An 18976-nucleotide genomic window follows, 5' to 3' on the forward strand; every position below is an offset into this window, starting at 1 on the left:
GGGGGCGATTATGGAGTGGCAGCCGTGGGAGGGAGGATGTACCTACGAACAATGCCTGGGGCTGCGCCCCCCCACCCCGCTCCACCCCCGTGGAGATGGAGCTACGAAGTTTATAAAATAAAAATTTGTTATTTTCTCGTTTTAGCATTTAGCTTTTTTTTACAGAAGCGACATTGGCCACAAGCGATAGCTCAACGAAGTGGTGTATCACGTCGAAATGTAAAGCAGCCCAATATTCTGAACGTGCGTCGATTCTAAATGTGGAGGGGGAAAAAAAGAACGGAGGACCCGGACAAAAATCCATGCGACCACGGGGAGAACACGTAAACTCCAAATATACAGGCGTCAGGGTTGGGATCGAACCCACCACCTCCTGTAGACCACGAAGATAGTTAACATCTCGCCACCACGGAGCCCCAAGTCACCTCGTTGCGTGGGTGCGCGATGGGCAGATGCTTCACAGCGCCTCGAGACGTGGGCGGCTGGTTTCTTGCGGAGGGGGGGGGCTCTTCATCCAGCAGTGGATAGGTCGTGGCTGACAATGATGAAAAAGTAACTTACCTTGTGACTGAACGTCACCTTTCGTTGTAGCACCACCACGGCGTGGAGTTTTCTGCAATTTTCTCGTAAAACATTCGGCTCGGGGCACTGCGTGGGGACGGACGTGCGTTCAATGAACTTTTGGCTGGGATAGCGGCGCAGGCAACAACAGATGGTCCCTCGTAGCATCGCTCCGTGCTGCACTCTTGTGTTTCGAAATGCGCTCCCCCCACCCACCCGCCCGCGTCAGCCGAGTAATGAGTTTGGCGCCACGAACCGTCATTATCGCTGACGAGCCTCTTTACTCCAATTCTTTCCGCCCCGTTTCGATTTCTTTTTTTTTAATCCCCGCTCGCCTTGCGCCCGCCCGCCTGCCCCGATGCTCGGAGTGCCCCCGTGGGGAGGAGGGAGGCGCGCGACGAGGTCATTTTCGTAGGCCGCGCTTTTAGAGAAGTGGCCGCTTTTACTCTCGTGTGTAAACAACAACAACAGCAACAACAACAAACAAACAAACTTAAAAGACGCATCCCTGAATTTGCTGCTCACGCCAGCTGCTGGCAGAAGGGCTCCACTTCTCGACACAGCTCCTTTAGAGGGTGTCTAGGACTACTACTCATCTGCACTGGCCAGATGTCTGGGAGTTGGTTGTACGTACCCGCTCTTTACCCCACCGCACTTGACCTGCGGATCGGGCCAAATTGTGGTGTACCCATGTATACTGCTGGCTGGGTAAACGCTGTGTCGGGGAGGATTTTATAAACTTGCTACAAATGTTGCGATGCGGTATTCACAGAGGCAGAGGCGTTCTCGTTCGGGCGCTCAACTCGCAAGCGCTTGTGCCCATCAACTCGCTGGGAGCAATAAATCGAGTGCCACTTTTGCGCAGATGCTATCAGTGCTCCTCGCCCTATGTGCACACTGATCGCCACCGTGGGAATGTAGAATCACAGTGACTGGTTCAGAGCTGCCAACGTGGGATGGGCTCTGCAGCTTTACTCGCTTGAGCAGGAGACAAATTTGACTCCTTTTCCACCTGAACTAAAACTAAGCGAAACTATTTTTTATTATACCAGTCAAGGCCCACTGAGCTATATTGCTTTTTTTACAAGCGACCTGGCTATCACAAGTGATAGCCCAATGAAGTGGCTTATCGTGTGGACATTTATAGCAGCCAAATACTCTAAACGCACGTTGATTCTAAACGCAGAGGGCAAAACTGAGGACCTGGATAAAAATTAATGCGCCTATGGGGAGAACATGCAAACTCCAAATATACAACTGGCGTTAGAGTTGGGATCGAACCTACCACCTCCAATATACCAGGTGAGGTATTTAACATCTCACCACCGCGGCACCCCACTGACACATCTGAGCGGAGCCAGCCCCATGCCCTTACGGTACAGGCGGTTTTCCACTTGCTATTTGCCGTGCCGAACTCGAGCCAAACCGTGAAACTCTAAACCTCTCACGACGACGTCTTAATCTGGCTCGGGGCCAAGCAGCGCCAGGGTCAGGGTTAATCGTGATTGTCTTAGATTGCACCCGTCGGGTACGCTCGAACACACGACGCCCACGTCAGATGTTCAACGATCGTAATGTTAGCGGCACGGATCAGGTTTAGCAGTGGAAAAAAACAACCCGAAGGGAGGACTGAAGCAAGGTAATTTTAGCCGGTAAAAATTTGTTTTACTCAAAGTGGATATGCATAGTTTCTCCCCTTTGCAAATGAGTGGTGGATAGAGCTCATCTCCATGTGTGGCCATGAGCCAGGAATGGATATTCCACATTCCTATTTTATCTGTGTTTGTGTTTTCTTAATTTCTAAAGGGATTGTTGGTCAATTCTTCGTAAGATGTAAGTCCAGTAACGTGTGACCCAAGCCATCTGGAATGGGGCCATTGTCCCATGCTGCACAGCAGCAGCAGCAGCAGCGTTCAATCCACACCGGCGTTTAAGAGACAATTAAAGGTCCCCACCTCCTGTTAGAGACCCCTACATCCTCTTGGATGCCCCCACTTCCTCTTAGAGGCCTCCACCTCCTCTTAGAGGCCTTCACCTTTTCTTTGAGGTCCCCCCACCTCCTCCCTAACCTGGCTCCGTGCCTCAAGAGTCACGGTCACTCATGTCCGTGCAATATTGCGCTCCTTATAAATCGCATTGGTATTATTGTTGTGATAATCATGATTATGATCGCTTTGTAAATTATTTGTGTAGGAATAACAAGCTTTCCTCATTACAGTTTGCAATCTGCATCTGTGTAATGTTGTTATGCATATCAAGAACCTGTTATTTGCGATTATTTATGCTGTTATGTGTATTACATACTGAATATACTGTTTATAGGGATGGTTTTATGAATATAATGCAGAAATTAGTATGACATAGTTTTGAAATCCGAAAGTAGCCATGTGTGTCGCAATTGTTAATTCGATTTTTGGGAATAATTACTGCGAGGGAGAAACATTTTATTGAAATGTAATTTTGTGAACTTGTATGAACGATGATGATTGAAATAACTGAATCGAACAAATGAAGGCTAACGTTCAAGTAGATGATCTCGTGAAATGAAAACATTTACACTGAGCATAATGAATGAGCTGTATTCCATGATAACGATTATGATGATGATTCTGCTCTTGCCATGGTTACTAATGACAGCTAACAATGATGATGATGATTCTGCTATTGCCATGGTTACTAATTATAACTAATGATGATGATGCTTCTGCTGATGTTAATAGCAATGATGATTATCACTTATAACTTCATAAGAAGTGTGTTCAATTATCGGCGTGTTACAAATGGAAGTTGTAACTGTCGTTATAGTGGTGTAACTGCTTTTTTTATGTATTCTGTTATTTCCTTAATTGTATCCACGCATTAGAATGTGTTGATCACCCTTCCATTTCAAATTCATCTTCATCGCCTTCTCATTTAGAGCGGATCTACAATTTCATATTTTCCCAAACACCGCCACCACAGCCACCACCTCCACCACTGCCACCACCACCACCACCACCGCTGCCACCACCACCACTACCATAGCCACCACCACCACCACCACCGCTGACGCCGTCACCACAGCCACTACTGCCGTCGCCACCACTACCACCACCAATACCATAGCCACCACTGCCACCACCACCACTACACCGCCACCACCACCATCACTACCACAGCCAACACCGACGCCGTCACCACCACCACCACAGCCATTACCGCCGCTGCCACCACTACCACCACCAATACCATAGCCACCACAGCCACCACCACCACTACACCGCCACCATCACCACCACCATCACAGCCACCACTGACACCACCACTACTGCCACCACCACCACCAATGTCACCACCACCACAGCCACCACTACTACCACCGCCACCAGAGCCACGACCACCACCACCGCCACCACAATTGCCACCACCGACACCACCACCTCCGCCGCCGCCGCCACCACCACCACAGCCATTCTATTAACAGCTCAGGCCATTAACTCTTACAGACTTGCCTTCCTCTCGCGCTCCTAAAAGCCTCATATATCCTCAAAATGACACACATCAGGTGGCCGTGATGGATTTTAGCATCCATTCCCCTCCCACCGCGCGTGCCCTCCCCCCCCAGTATAAACTACATTTGTATTGATCTCGGCTCTGCCAGACGGCCAGCTTTAAATTAAAAAGTAATGCGCGTTTCTAATGCTCGAAGCCAATTTCTGCTTTTAGCCGCACGTTATGGGTTTTTTAGGCAATAGTGGAGATATGCCTGTTTCTCGTGTGATTTATAACACAACGCTGCCTCCTTAAAAAATATGCACTCTGGAATTAAATTCTTATTCTCCTCCGGCGTTGATAAGCGTATAAAGCTCCGGCTCGTCGGTGGAAGTGGTTGTTCGTCAGTGGAATAGGTTGTTCGAATGTTATCATTGTTATACGGAGGGAGTTATTTCCGTACAATTATTGGGAAACTCGGCTATTTCTCTCGTCGCTGTATTAGTAGTTACAGTACGTGTACAGGCTGTTTCTTTGTTAATCCACTGCTGGATGAGTGCCCCCCCCCCCCACACACACATCGTGACTTATGCGCAATCCTTTGACCGTACTCCCCCACGGCTGGCCAGTGCTGGTTGGTGAAAGTAGCTTGGGGGGGGGGGGGTGTGGGGGGAGGGGTGCTGACTGAGGTCACCCATCCGGGCACTATCCCAGGCTGGTTTCCTGCTTACCTTCTGAGATCTGTCGAGGGCACGTTGATAGCGATGATATTAAAACAGCGAACAACCAACATTTGAAAGCTTCTCCCTGCTTATACTTGGCAGAGCTCCACTCCATCGGTGGTGCTAAACCAGCGTTGGAATTTCGACGTTCCCATGGCAGGGGGCCGATTTCTCCACGAGATGACCGTTTTGTCAAATACACACTCAGATCAGATACAAGCATGTCTCTCTTTTTTCCTGCCTCTTTTGAAATTAGAATTTCCATTCCGCTGTACATGCTGCGCATCGTGAATGTTAACAAAGGCGGCTAATGTGCCGTGAGAATTTTGAAAGGCGAGTGCTCGAAATGCACAGTGGATATTACGCATGTACAAAACAAAGACCCTCCATATAGCCTTGAGCAGGCTGTTGGGGCAAGTGCAGTTAGCGAGCACCTATGAATGCCGGCACGGCGCACGAGGGGTGGGTGGCCAGCACCACGCCCGGCCGACTTTGTCTCCCCAGTAGCGATGTTTACTACGCACCCCACCGGGTACTCATTTTGAGGCTGAGTCGATCTAGGGGAGGCCCATGACCATTTCGGATAATCATCACTGGTGTTGGCCATGAACGGAATCGAACTCGGGTCACCGGGTTCGTTGCGCAGCGCGTTCACAGGTACAGACACACACGCACGTTCACACACACCCACAATCACATGGTACATCCATAAACCTAAGATAATGCAGTGCTGCTTGGAATCATGGCATGTATCCCCGAATTAAAGCCACTTCATGCTTTAACACAGGCACACTCGAGGCGTCATCCGACATAATTGGAATTGAGGCGTTTCATGTTTTTTTTTGTGGGGGTCTTAAAAATCCTTCCTGGGATACGTTTCAGTACTGTGTGTTATCAGTGTGGCATAGCAAGGCAACAGAGTTTTGATCCACAACTCTCTCCGTGTCTCTCTCTGTCTCTCTGCGAGTGGTCTAGCTTCACGCCGCGACGGGGAATGGGCCCTGGGAGGTGGCATCGCGGACACATCTTCTGAAATAATTTCGGTCGCCCTCTCGTCCGCACTCGGTTGGCGCACCATTTACATATCCCCTGTGAAGAGTGATTGCCGTATGTCAATCAGGCGATTTTTTTTTGTACTTACTTATCGGAGTTGGAAATTACCAATTTGAGTCACAAACCAAGTTTACAAGGTGGCTTTGTTTGTGAGCAGGCCGAGACCGTCCAGCTTGCAACACTTAAAAAAAAAACTCGATTTCATCATCGGTGGCTGAATCGCATAGCGGAGCCCCGGATCCCAACGGAGGCAGCCCAGCGGTCTATCCCACCGTTAGGCCTGGAAGGTACCCTGGCTACCACTTTGCATTCGATGTCTAAGTTAGCCGCGGTCACGTGAAGAGATTAGCCATATTCGCTTCCTAACCAATACTTTCCATTTTGGCACCCTCTTCGCTTCCCACCACCGTACTCTCCCCCTCTCTCTTCTCCACGTGACATTATATGAAACAAAAAGGCTTACAACTTCTCATCGTCGTCATCATCATCGTCGTCATCCACTGATTGATGAAGGTATCCCCAATGCCGTCGCCATCGCTCACGGCGTCGCAACGCTACAATCCACCCGGCACTCGTGCTACTGGGCCGATCTCATCGCTCTGTCTCCACGCCCGTGGGTGTCCCCGCTGGGGGTGTCCCCGCTGGGGGTGTCTCCGTGGGGGTTGTCCGGGGGGGGGGGGGGGGTGGGGGGCGTCACCTTATGGGCATCCCCGTGGGGGCGATCTCGTTCGGGTGCCATGCCCGGTCGGTGTCCTCGCCGTTGTCGCGACGCTGCATGGCGGGTGACGGTCGTGACTGCTTGGGGGGGGGGGGGAGGGGCCGGGGTTCCTGCCTTCGCGAGGCAGGATGTGGGGGTCAGCCATCGTTTTTAAAAGTAATCGTCCACAAGTTTCGGTCGATTCATCGACATAAGAAGAAGCGCCTATAACGGTCCAGCTCTACAAATCTGAGGGCAGCCGTCACGATCGGAAGGCCGTAACAGTTGAGTTCCTAGCCACGGTGAAGACGATGAGAGTCAGCAGTGATCATACCATAGGAAGTTTATCCTGCCGACTTAGGGCAGGCAACAGAGATTAGCAATGATCCATGTTTGTGTTTGGGTGAGGCCACGCGCCTTCCTTGACCTTCAAATACAACTGGAGCTATGCACTTTTAAATCTAGATTGAAAACGCATTTCTTTAGAACTGCTTTTACTGTGTTTCGTTTCTCCTAACCCCGCACCTCCGATGAGCACGGTTGGCTACGTACGGTGCGAAAGAAGTTCAACATACATTCATACAAAGTTAGTTCAATGTTACTGTGCTGTATTATCGAGGGACTACTGTGTGGTGTTATCTTGGGGTGGTCTGGGACTGTCTTTGTTCTTGTTTTTGCTGCCTTGCCGAATCTTACATTTAATGGATTTCTTAAAATGTTCTCTATTTTTTGTATCGTTTGCTGACCAGTCCATAATGAACATCTGTGAAAAATTGCTTTATAAGCTCATCGGATTCATCTTGCAGCCTAAATAAATATTCTGATACAAAACGAAGTGACTCACCTGCACTCTCGACTTCACGTGCCCCGTCTTACTGCCTCTGGGAGGAATTCGATTTCGATGCAAAATTTACAAAATCCTCGTGGTTGGCCAAATACACTGCCGGTGTGTGAGGTGGTTGTCAGGTGCTGGTCACACCGCCCAGGCAAGGTGCCCGCTGACCTGCGTCTCCCCAGTTGCCGATGTCGATCAAACATCGCGTGCGTGGCCTGCGGTGGCACACTCACCGCCCGTTGCAGCGGTTTCGCGGTTCGAAACCAGCAGGCTGCCCTGGTTCACGTTGTATAATCATAATGATGATTATTATTACTTCAGCATATAACGCCCACAGTATTCGCTCAATCTCATAGAGATAATGACTCAAGAGGCGCGATCAGGAACCACTGATAAACAAGAGGGTGGCCCCACGATCAGCTGGCACCGACAATTGCCCAAGCTCTGCGGTCCTCTATACGTGCAGGTGTTATCGGCCAATTAATGAGCGCTTGCACGTGGGAGGAACTCGGAGCGCCCGGAGGAACATCACGTGTGCCAGGGAGAAACGCTCTATCATCATACAGACGGGACAGTTGGGAGTCCCACATTTTTTCCATGGGATGCCTTCTGCTGAGCCAGGGTGTGGGCACCTCCTCGATGCTCACAGGTAGAAGGGAGTTTCACACCGTCTCTGTGTGATCCACCAACACTCGCTGCTGCCTGGATTACAGAGCAGACAACAGATGACAGGCAGTCACGTGCACAGCCGCCACCGCCCGGCGGTTGATAAACACATTCCTGCAGAAGGAGCTGGTAGGAACGTTGGGTTGCTCGGTCAATGGCCAGGGTCAACGGCGGCGTGGTGTATTCCTCAAATATGCCCGACTGTGAGGGCGGGCACAAGCCGGCGTGAGTAGGTTAAACGTTGAGTTTTATAAGGGCACCACGGGGTGACCAGCCCCTCTCCACCCAGCCCCACCCCTCCTACCCCCCACCCAGCCCCACCCTCCCCACCCAGCCCCTCCCCACCCTCCCCTCCCCATCCAGCCCCTCCCTCCCCACCCAGCCCCTCCCCACCCTCCCCTTTCCACCCAGCCCCACCCCTCCCATTTTTGGATGCACGACGGACGGACACAATAATCCCCTGTGTGCTGGTGGAACCAGGGTGTTCCTACCAGTATCAGTAGGCTGAGTGCTATGCACGTTCACAACTTGTTGCATAGGTTCGTGGTTCAAATCTGGCAGGCGGCCCTGGTTAATGCAGTGTATTAACCGTAAGTTACACAGTGCCCACTTCACAGTGAACATTAAGGATGGTGTAACGTAATTTCTAGGCCGTTGTGTGCCGGCGTCATGGCCCGCATTTTCCACGTGTTTAAAAAAAAACAAAGAAGAAAAACCGCTCGCAAATGATGTAATGAGGGAACACACGCCGTGAAAACCGGGCAGCACTTCCACCCGAAGAGTGGTCTTGAATCACTCTTCGGGGGTAAGTCAGAAAAAATGAAAAAGCGTGAAAAATAAACCGATCAATTCGCAGCTGACCTAACCTAGTGGAAGGCCACCATCGCCAGGTTTCCCCCGACATCATTTACCGTCGACAGTTTGTGTTTGTTTACGCTCGCGGATGAGAACGGAGCCCCGGCTCCCAAGCCTCTCTGCCTGATCGTAGCGAGGGCTGCGCCCGCGGGCGCGCGGTTTTGACGGCCTCGTGGCTAAACGCGAAGCGGGCGGGACGCGCCGCGCTCGCGTGCGCAAGGGGCCCGCGTGCGCAAATAGGTGAAGACATCAATAGACGGCAGGGCCCGGCCAGACCGGCCAGCCGTGCAAATGTAGAAATAACCCGCGCGTGTGCGTGCGTGTGTGCGCCAAACTAAAGTGGGGGAGGTGGTAGTGGAGCGGTTAGCGCGCTGCGCTACAAACCTCACGGCCGACACCGATTATCTGAACCGGTCCTGGGCCTCCCCGAGGTGGACTCAGCCTCAAATGCAGTGTGTAAACAACGACACCGGGGATACAAAGGCGGTCGGGCGTGTTACTGGCCACCCACCGCCTCGCGTGCCGTACCGGCCTTCATAGGCGCTCGCTAACAGCACTTGCCCCAACAGTCTGTTAAGGCTACACCGGGGGGGGGGGGGGTCTTTGTCTTTGTGTGTGCGCGCGCACCCTCGCGCCTTCAGTACGCGTGTGACAAGTGGCGGAGGAGCTGCAGCGAATCCCTCTCGAAAGTCTCTCTCTCTCTCTATGTATTGCAGTTTATTACGCATTGAAGAATAATAATACTTGCCAGTGCGTCTCCTCATATCAACACCCCGTTCCCGCCCGACCACGATGTGCGCTCTATACCCGCGCGACGTCCGTGCGAGCATCGCGCGCTCTCCGCCGTGCTCGCGGGCGCTGCAGGGGCCCCCAAGTTGGTGATGGACGATTGGAGGCCACGATTGGGATTCTTTCCGAGGTGCGATATGCAACTCAGCCGACGGCGAGCAATTTTGGCTCTCGTTGCGATGACAGGAATTGAAGAAGAAGAAAGAAAGAAAGAAATCTGCCCTGGAGTTAAATACTTCGACCGAAACACCATTTTCTCCTAAAGGGTGTTTAAAAAATATGACTTTCAGAGGCTTGGCGGTGGCGTCTAATTGTTCCCGCTGCTATGCCACTCGTGGGTGACTCAACATTTATCTTTCAGATTCCGAGATGTACAGCCGCGTTGTCAACTTATCGCTGGGTGAAGGCCGGGGTGAAGGCCCCCCCGCCCCCTCCTCCCTCCCTACACGGCGTCGTTCACGGGGGGGCGGGGGAGGGGGTATCAGAGCGAGTTTGTGAAGCGGTGGGGAGGGGGTGGACCGGGGCTGTGTTGGACATGGCCCACCAATCATGTTTCTTGTGGCCTGGAACGAAGCTCCGAGGTGGCTAGGAGATGTTAACTACCTCGCCTGGTATACAGGAGATCGTGGGTTCGATCCCGACCCTGACGCCTGCTGCTGTATATTTGGAGTTTTCGGTATCTCTCTCATCATTATCACGGTGGCTATGAGATGTTAACTACCTCGCCTGGTACACAGGAGATCGTGGGTTCGATCCCGACCCTGACGCCTGCTGCTGTATATTTGGAGTTTGCGTGTCTCTCTCCCTCTACATTTAGTATCAACTTGCGTTTAGAGTATTTGGCCGCTATAAAGTTCCACGTGATAAGCCACTTCGTTGAGCTATCATCTGTGATGGCCAGGTTCGCTTCTACAAAAGAGCTAGGTTGCTCAGTGGGCCTTACCTGGTTAAAAAAAAAGTCTCTGTCTTGAACTGGTAGCCTTGCGATGTTGAAGGCTGACCTCAGAATCGGAGAGCTGGATTGTGTTAGGCGCTTACGCCGATCGTTCGACCGAAACTTTGTGGTCGATTACTCCGGGAGGGGGGGGGGGGCTTTTAAAAATGATGGCTGACCCCCACATCCTGCCTCGCGAAGGTGGGAAACCCCCACGCCACCTGCCGGTGCAGCGGCACACGCGCGTTCCGATTAGTTTAGTAATCAAACCAACGTCCTGTAGGGCAATCGACTACTTCTTTGGTTGAGCCCAGAGACCCGAGTTCGACTCCTGGCCATGGCTAACATTCGCGGCGAGTGATACCTGAACCGGTCCTGGCACTACTCCTCCGTCACCAAGCTGCGCTGTCGAGCGGATGAAGTATTTGTAAAAAAACCCATCAAAAACCACCTCGCATGACCGACAAGGCCTGCGGAGTCCTTCATCATTTGCGTGGATTGACAATGGCAGATAGTTTGCGCCGGTTTACTTACACAGTCGGATTCCCAAACTCGACTCCCGCAGCCTGCTGATTGGTGAGCCATGTGTTCGGCATGAAGCAGACGTCGTTAAAAACCAAGCGTCAGGGGGTAAAAGGGAGAAAAAATAAAATCGAAATCACTGCTGTGGATGCCGTTGGTCTTGATGCCTCCCGGTTCTCACTCCTCGCAGGACCTGGCTCCAGGTTTTGTTTGCGTGGTTCCGCCGGGAGTCGCGGGGGCGTCAAACGGGGGGCAGGGTGGTGGGGCGTGAAGCGGGAGTTGACGGCGAAGGTTCATCGCCCTTTCTATTTGTTTGTCAAAGGGGCCCAACACCTTCGTGAGATCCGTTGTTGTCGTGCGAGCCCGGCGGCAACTGAAGAACTGCACGAAACGAGCGCGTAAGACTCGCCGCCAACAAAGAATAAAAACTACTTCAGAGTTGCGGAAACGCGAGAGCGGATTTCGACGTCGAATACATTTATTTGTCTTCATTTATTTTCTTTCCTTGTTTTTGACCGACATGCACCGTCCCACTGGAATATCGTGCCGCTCGAAGGGGTTCACGATGGCCATGTCAGAGCACCGGGTGGACCACCGCTGAAATCTTTCATGAGAAGTCAGGTTTTCCAACTGCCTGCGATTAAACCGCATTCTGAAGCGTGGCGCGTCGGGCGGTCCCATCCTGCTTACAAGTTTTTGGTTATTTACTTAATTTCCAGGATGACACACTTTTGTTCGCTTGTCTTGCAATCATGTCCTCTGTAGCATGGCGTGTGTCAAAAGGTGCACCACTTGGTGTGGGTAAAAGGACAATTAAAGGGTGCTCAGAAGTAGTTCTATGCACCTTTAACTCATTTGTTTAGAACTGTTTTTTGTTGTCCTTCCCCAGCACCTTCGATTAGCACGGTTGGCTAACTACGTTGCGACAGAAGTTCAACACGCGTACATCATCTTTCGGAAATATCTCTCGAACATGGAGGTGATTTTCTACTGCTATTCACAAACGTTCCTCGTGGAAATGTCTGCGTCTCGTGACAGCGATGGCACAATCGAGATACAACTGAGAAAGAGACGGCACAAAACTCGTACCCGTTTTGTGAGATTTCAGCATCGGCATGTTTCATACAGATAAAAGCTCTTTCCATAGCAATGACGAATGATTCAGCGCCGTGCTCACGGTTGCCAGTGGAGATGATCGTTTGTCCCTCTGCGTGCTTGAGAAACGAATTTTCATTTTTTTACCTTTCCAAAATTGAGAATTCTCCGATGCCATTGCGGTTGGGTGGAGGATGCCAGCCATTGTTTGGCAGCTGATGTTAAAGAGCCTAACCTTTTGACCCGGACAGGAGCACAGACATTACTCGTGACTAAAACATCGTCTCCGAACATCAAACTTGACCTCTCTATCCCTCCGAAGCGGCTTATGTAGTCCTTCGAAAACCTGCCCTTCTCACACAGTGTCTCTTAGCCTCCCGCTCACGACCTTCTGCTTCTTGTACAACATCCCTCGAGTCGTACCCCCATGCTCTGATCATAGCCGCGTTCTATCGCTACTACCGTGGACATTGTGCCTGTGAACGTCACCCATTGATTTCTCTACCTTTGTTGAAGACTCGGTCTAGCAGACTGCATGCACCGTCTCGATCACACGGCGCTCAACCACCGCACCGCAGGTCGCGTTTCCTCTCTCGTTGCTTCTCGCACACCGCACTGGGGCGCTCTGGAATTCCCATCCCATCGTCTCTTTTTGCCAAGTTCTAATACTAAACCTCGCTGATTGTTACTGGCCGCCGGGCCGTTTTGGGCCCCAACGGGCATGTGCTCGATTAACCGTGAAACGAACCGGACTTCCTATTAGCACGGTTGGCTGCGTACGGCGGGAAAGAAGTTCACGATACGGTTCCTACATAAACACAGGGATGCAGCGAATGTGTGCGCAACCAATCCCCAGACACGGCCATCAACGCCGCTTTCATTACAACCACCTCGGGACCCACACAAGTGCCCGCCTGCGTCAACTAGAAACGACGAAACCTGCGTTGCGGCATCCACCATCTCCAGTGCAACGTCCACCCTGCACCGTCCACCATGTCCAGTGCAATGTCCACCCTGCACCGTCCACCATCTCCAGTGAACCCACGCGGTTCCGAAACGTGTTGCTTGCCTCTTAGCCCAGCTTTGTTAGTTGGAGCGAAGGCACAGGTGGAGCTGCGTGACACAACACACAGGAAGCCACTGGTGCTATTGGCACTTTTAAATCATCTCGATTGAAAACTCATTCCTTTCGAACGGATTTGTTTGCATTTGGTTTGTTGTCCTACCCGAGCACGGTTGGCTACATACAATGCGAAATAAGTTCCACATACACATCTACAAGGATAACGTATCGCCCAGGGTTTTGCAATGGGATGCATTCACGAAATATAAAATCAATGTAACAACATTGTAAAACGATGGATTGAGTCTGACTGCGGATTGAATCCAGCCATGTAGAGATTTCAGTGTCATCCCCTGTTCAGATGCGCTTCTGTGTCCGTCTTGAACGCTCTTCCATCCGATATTAGGAAGCCACTGGAGCTATGCACTTGTAAATCTAGATTGAAAACTCATTTCTTCAGACCTGCTATTTGTGTTTAGTTTGTTGTCCTTCCCCCGCACCTCCGGTTAGCACGCTTGGCTACGTACGGTGCGAAACAAGTTCCACGTTACATAAGTTCAGTGGGTGTCAGGATTTACCCCCTTCCGGCAGAACTCAGGCCCACACTTCAAACCAACCAGATGTCTCCGTCGTAACTGCGCGCGAGACCGGGGTCTTCATAGCGCCGACACGTGTTGTTGTCCCAGGACCTCATTATCACAGTCACCTCCACGCCTCACCTCTCTCTCTCTTCCTCCCGGTATCTCTCTCACTGGAGTCACCGACTCCCTGTGCCAACCGTCGTCGTCGTCAGCCCAAATTCCTCGACTGTGAAATCGCAGCTCAGATGGCGCTCTAAATCGCGGTTCGCACGCGACCCCCCCTCGGTGGAGTTGTTTTTGTTGTTGTTGTTGTTGTTGTTTTTGGAACGCGATGCGTAGTCTTTAAAAATGGGAAACTTGGCGAGAAAGTGAGAGTTTGCCAGCGAAAGACAAAACATATGACACACTTAACAAAGTGCGTTCATCTAACAAAGTTACAAGCGGACGTGGCAATGAGGAGTCAAGGGCAACGTAGTTGTATTTTGAATATCTACTAAAAATGCAACCACTATATTTATTTTACTAGGTAAAGGCCCACTGAGCTATATCACTCTTTTTCAGAAGCGACCTGGCTATCACAAATGATAGCTCAACAAATCGGCTTTGCATCACGTGGAAATGTATAGCAGGCAAATACTGTAAACGCGTGGCGTTGATTATAAATGTAGAGGGGAAAACCGGACGACCCGGAGAAAAATCCACGCGACCACGGGGAGAGAGAGACACGCAGACTCCAAATATACAGCAGGCGTCGGGGTCGAGATCGAACCCACGACCTCCTGCATACCAGGCGAGGGAGTTAACATCTCGCCTCCGGTGTCCATGCAGGTACGAGTAGGAAAGGGTAAAGGTGCAGCCCTGCAATTGCTCGCTCGACCCGCTATTCAAAGTAAAATAATACATGATACTAAACATACGAAGGGCATGTTGACCGAACGACTAAAATTTGTATTCATGTAGCTAACGAAACAGATGCCTTACCTGGTATATTAATTGTATTGCTTCCAGTCCATAATGTTAGCAAAGCAAATATATGTAGATTCGACCACTGGCTCTGCCAAGTCTTTTCACCCTGTTCAAGTCTCGGCTCGAACGCCTTCCCCCTGTGTTCGTGAACAAAGCGAACATTACAGGAGCAACGACAAAATAAAGTGCATCAAATAAATCCAAAGGAAATGAGAAAAATAAAACAACCATGTTACAGAATAAATCGAAAAGGCTGGACAAGCACATGCCATCGCTATGTATTGACATCGTCACTGTTTGTCATGGCTACCAATGGGAATGAGTCATCACGTTCCTCGTTTTGAGCAGGGAGACAATTCAATGAGAAAAAATATAATAACAACGATACATCCTGGGACCTCCTTTGCCAGTGTCAATATATAAGAATAGGTTTTCCCCTTTTTTCTGGCAACAAAACAGGTGTTAAGATGTTAAAACACCAAACGTAAACCTTTTGCAAATAATCACGTCTGCATTAATCGGAGAAAGCTGTTTCTGGTGTGGACCAATCAGTTTCAAAGACAATGCATTTACTGTCATGTTTTTTTTTTGTATTTTCATCACAAGTATCTGTGGTTAATGCAGATACGATTCCTTGCAAAAGGTTTCAGTTTGGTGTTTTAACATCTTAACACCTGTTTTGTTGCCAAAAAAAGGGTAAAAACCTACTCTAACGATAATATCCTGCCGTTTGCCAATCCGATGCTGCATTAAAACCTCTCGGTTGCATTTCGCTCGCAGCGGCTGATTGACCGTAGCGTCACCGCGGCTGGTCAGTGCGAGTTCGCGAAAGGGGCTTTGCCCAGGGCTGGTTCAGATGTCTCTAGCCGTGAGCCGCCACCTAAGCGTGGACACTGCAATACCACTGCACCCCCAGTAATAACAACAACAACAGCAACAATAATCATCACAACTTATAGTTCTCATGATTATTATTAGTTCATCGTGCTCTCTTAACGGGAACATTTTCGTGGGAGTATTTTCGAAGGGCAACAAGCTGGAAAGTCGCTTCGCGCGTAGAAACGTAAATCAACGAACAAACAAAACCTCGCTTCAGTAAGATAAGAATCATTCCGAGAGAACCAATGTGAAGAAATGAGTCTTCACGATTTGTCTCGAACAAAAGCAACGCTCGTGGACTCCTTGGTGAGCGAGCAGAAGCGGTGAGTTCCACGGTCTCAGAGCGAGCGCAGGCAAGCCCATGGGTCACGCCACCAGAGTGACAGGGTCACTGGGGCCAAAACTCCAGACGTCGTGTGATCGGAGGAAAGCTTCCCCCAGCCCGTTCGTCCGTAGGCCAGAGCAGATGTCCGTACAGTAATGAAAACGAAACTGTAAACTGTTTATTTCAATTTTGCCAGGTAAGGCCCACTGAGCTGCTATAGGCTCTTGTTCAGAATGGACCTGCCAGCAAATGATTGCTCAACGACGTGGCTTATCATGTGAAAATGTACAGAAGTAGCCAAACACTCTAAACACGCGTTTATAAATGCGGAGGGAAAACCCCGGAGGACCTGGAGAAAACATCCCCGCGACCACGGAGAGAACGTGCAAACTCCAAATATACAGCAGGCTCTTAGGTTTTTTCGGTAAAGTCACGTAGGTAAAAATAAATAATAAAAATAATAGAAATAATAAAAGAAATAAAATAATAAATCACGACGTCTCGGAGGCAACACAAGCTTCTGTCTTTAGGTGAAACCGTCACAGCAAAATTGCTGTATATTTTTACTTGATACAGTAATTTTGCTGTGACGGTTTCACCTGAAGACGGAAGCATATACAGCAGCAGGCGTCAGGGTCGTGATTGGACTCACGACCTCCTGTATACCAGGCGAGGGAGTTAACATCTCTTAGCCACCGTGGCGCCACGGTTTACATGCGTTCCTGAACGACGCAATGACGAAAATCGAAGAGACGTCAATCGAAGCGATTTAAGGGGTGGGATGGTGGTGGTGGTGGTGGTGGAGACGAAGGCTGGGAGGCGACGGATAACGAGACAGGGCGGACGACGTTGTCAGCGACGTGAGTGTGGGGCTGAGGCGACGCAACATGAGGGTGTTCGTCACGTGACGGCGTATTTGTGCAAAAAAGTTAAAGGGGGAGTCGGAAATGGGGGTATCACTGCACCGCCTAAGGTATCACAACTTTAGACTTGCCCATTAAATTACGCGGCCTATAAGACTGAATCACTTCATAACCCCACTCAATAGCAATTCACGGCTATTGGCCACAAAGATAAATTTAAACCGCTAAAGTTATACCACCTCACGTGGTACCGACATGTGCAGTATCTGGGCTGGGCCCGTAGAATATGTATGGTGTTAACAAATTGCGAATATAATATAATCATAATCCACGAAGGCTTCCCTGAGTCCCAAAGAGTGTTTTTTAGGATGGTCGTGCCAAGTCTGCGCTGTAGTGGGCGATGTTGCTACTTCATAGTCCCAATTGTGTTATCTGTGGTTAAGTTTTCAGCATTGGGATATCTGGCCAATGGCAGTTGCTTTACACGTTTGTTTTCCTGTGGGAGGATGAAACATTATTTTTCTTCGATATTTTGAGGGAATATATTGTTCACTCTTTTGTAAGGACACGTAAGCGCATCCCTTTTAAATGGTCCGTTCACTGCTAGTTGAGATCTTCCCCATACCTGGGGGGTTCGATCCCGACACTGACGCCTGCTGTATATTTGGAAATGTGGATGTTCTCCCCATGGTCGCGTGGATTTTTTTCTCGGGGTCCTCCGATGTTTCCCCTCCACATTTAGAAACACGCGTTTAGATATTTTTTGGCTGCTCTAAATGTCCACGCGATAAGCCACTTCGTTGAGCTATCATGTGTGATAGCCAGGTCACTTCTGAAAAAGAACCGCATAGCTCAGTGGGGCCTTACCTGGTCAAATAAAACAAAAATTGCTTAATTCTAGATTTGAAGTTTTCGTGACTGCAAGGATTTTTTGGTTTTTTATCTTTGTTTTTTTCGGTAAAGTCACGTATTTAATTTTTTTCATTTTTTACCTACGTGACTTTACCGAAAAAACTAAAGAGTAAAAATCGCTTAGTTTAATAGTTTAAGGCGTTGACGTCGCCGTTGAGGACATTGCAGGCGACAGGTGGCAGAAGCCACCTCGCTAATTATGCCGATTTCGCCGCGAGACGGTGCGGACGGGGGGGAGGGGACGAGTGGCAAATATATCGACCGCGAGTGAGTGGCACTTGTCGATGAACGCCGAGGCTGGACTTGAAGAGTTCCGCTCTCGCGTAGAGGTCACGCTGCCTGTCCGGGATGGACGGCGGAGGGTGCAAATTGCACGTCTGTCCGCCTCGTTGATAATGGGACGAGCGACTGGGATGGAGTGGGTGACCTTGGATTGGGCCTTGGGCAGAGCGCCCTGCTGTGCGGGGCGGTCGCCGGCGGTCAAGGCGGACGGAGAGCAGGTCGTCCGCCGAGGAGACGGAGCGGTGAAATGGAGCTCGTGTGCAGGCGCCAAGTGCATTGTCGGATCCTGAGCTCGTGAGTGACGGTGACGGATTGGGGAGTTATTCACGTGGGCAGTGGATTAATCATGGCTGATGATGATGATGACTTTGGGGGAATAACTACGATCATGAGCCGTGATCAATCGACTGCTGGATGAAGGCTTCCAACAAAATGTCACCGTTTTCTCACAGTGTAATGTTAAATGTGTTAACAACTCGCAGTGGTGAGGTGTTTACTTCCTCGCCTGGTATACATGACGTGGTGGGTTCGATGCCTACCCTGACGCCTGTATATTTGGAGTTTGCGTGTTCTCCCTGTGGTTGCGTGGATTTTTCTCCGAGTCCTCCGGTTTTTCCTCTCCATATTTAGAATCAACATTCGTTTAGAGTACTTGGCTGCTACACATTTCCACGTGATAAGCCACTTCGTTGAGCTATAATTTGTGGCCAGGTCGCTTCTGAAAAGACCTACATAGGTCAGTGGGCCTTACTTGGTAAAATATAACACATTAGTTTGTAGTTTTACTACCAATGAAAACTTTACCGAGTCTCAAGGCTCGATAATCCTGCCTTGGTGTGATTGGCCACATTTGTTGCTGTTATTTTCTGTGGAAGGAAAGCAGATTTAGTGAACGGAGAAACACA

General features: G+C 50.1%; 1 protein-coding gene and 1 long non-coding RNA gene across 5 annotated transcripts in view; one reads left to right on the plus strand and one right to left on the minus strand.

Moving 5' to 3' along the window:
• LOC144941085 (uncharacterized) overlaps window positions 1-449 on the minus strand; it is a 67971-nt gene extending 67522 nt beyond the window's left edge. The window contains exon 1 of the long non-coding RNA XR_013639219.1: window positions 426-449. This is a non-coding gene — a long non-coding RNA (uncharacterized LOC144941085). The remainder of the gene's footprint in view (window positions 1-425) is intronic.
• The window catches only part of AGBL4 (AGBL carboxypeptidase 4), a 423930-nt gene that overhangs the window by 174480 nt on the left and 230474 nt on the right, over window positions 1-18976 (plus strand). The window lies entirely within an intron of this gene.

Source organism: Lampetra fluviatilis, chromosome 24 (genome assembly GCF_964198595.1).
Source record: "Lampetra fluviatilis chromosome 24, kcLamFluv1.1, whole genome shotgun sequence".
Taxonomy (NCBI): domain Eukaryota; kingdom Metazoa; phylum Chordata; class Hyperoartia; order Petromyzontiformes; family Petromyzontidae; genus Lampetra; species Lampetra fluviatilis.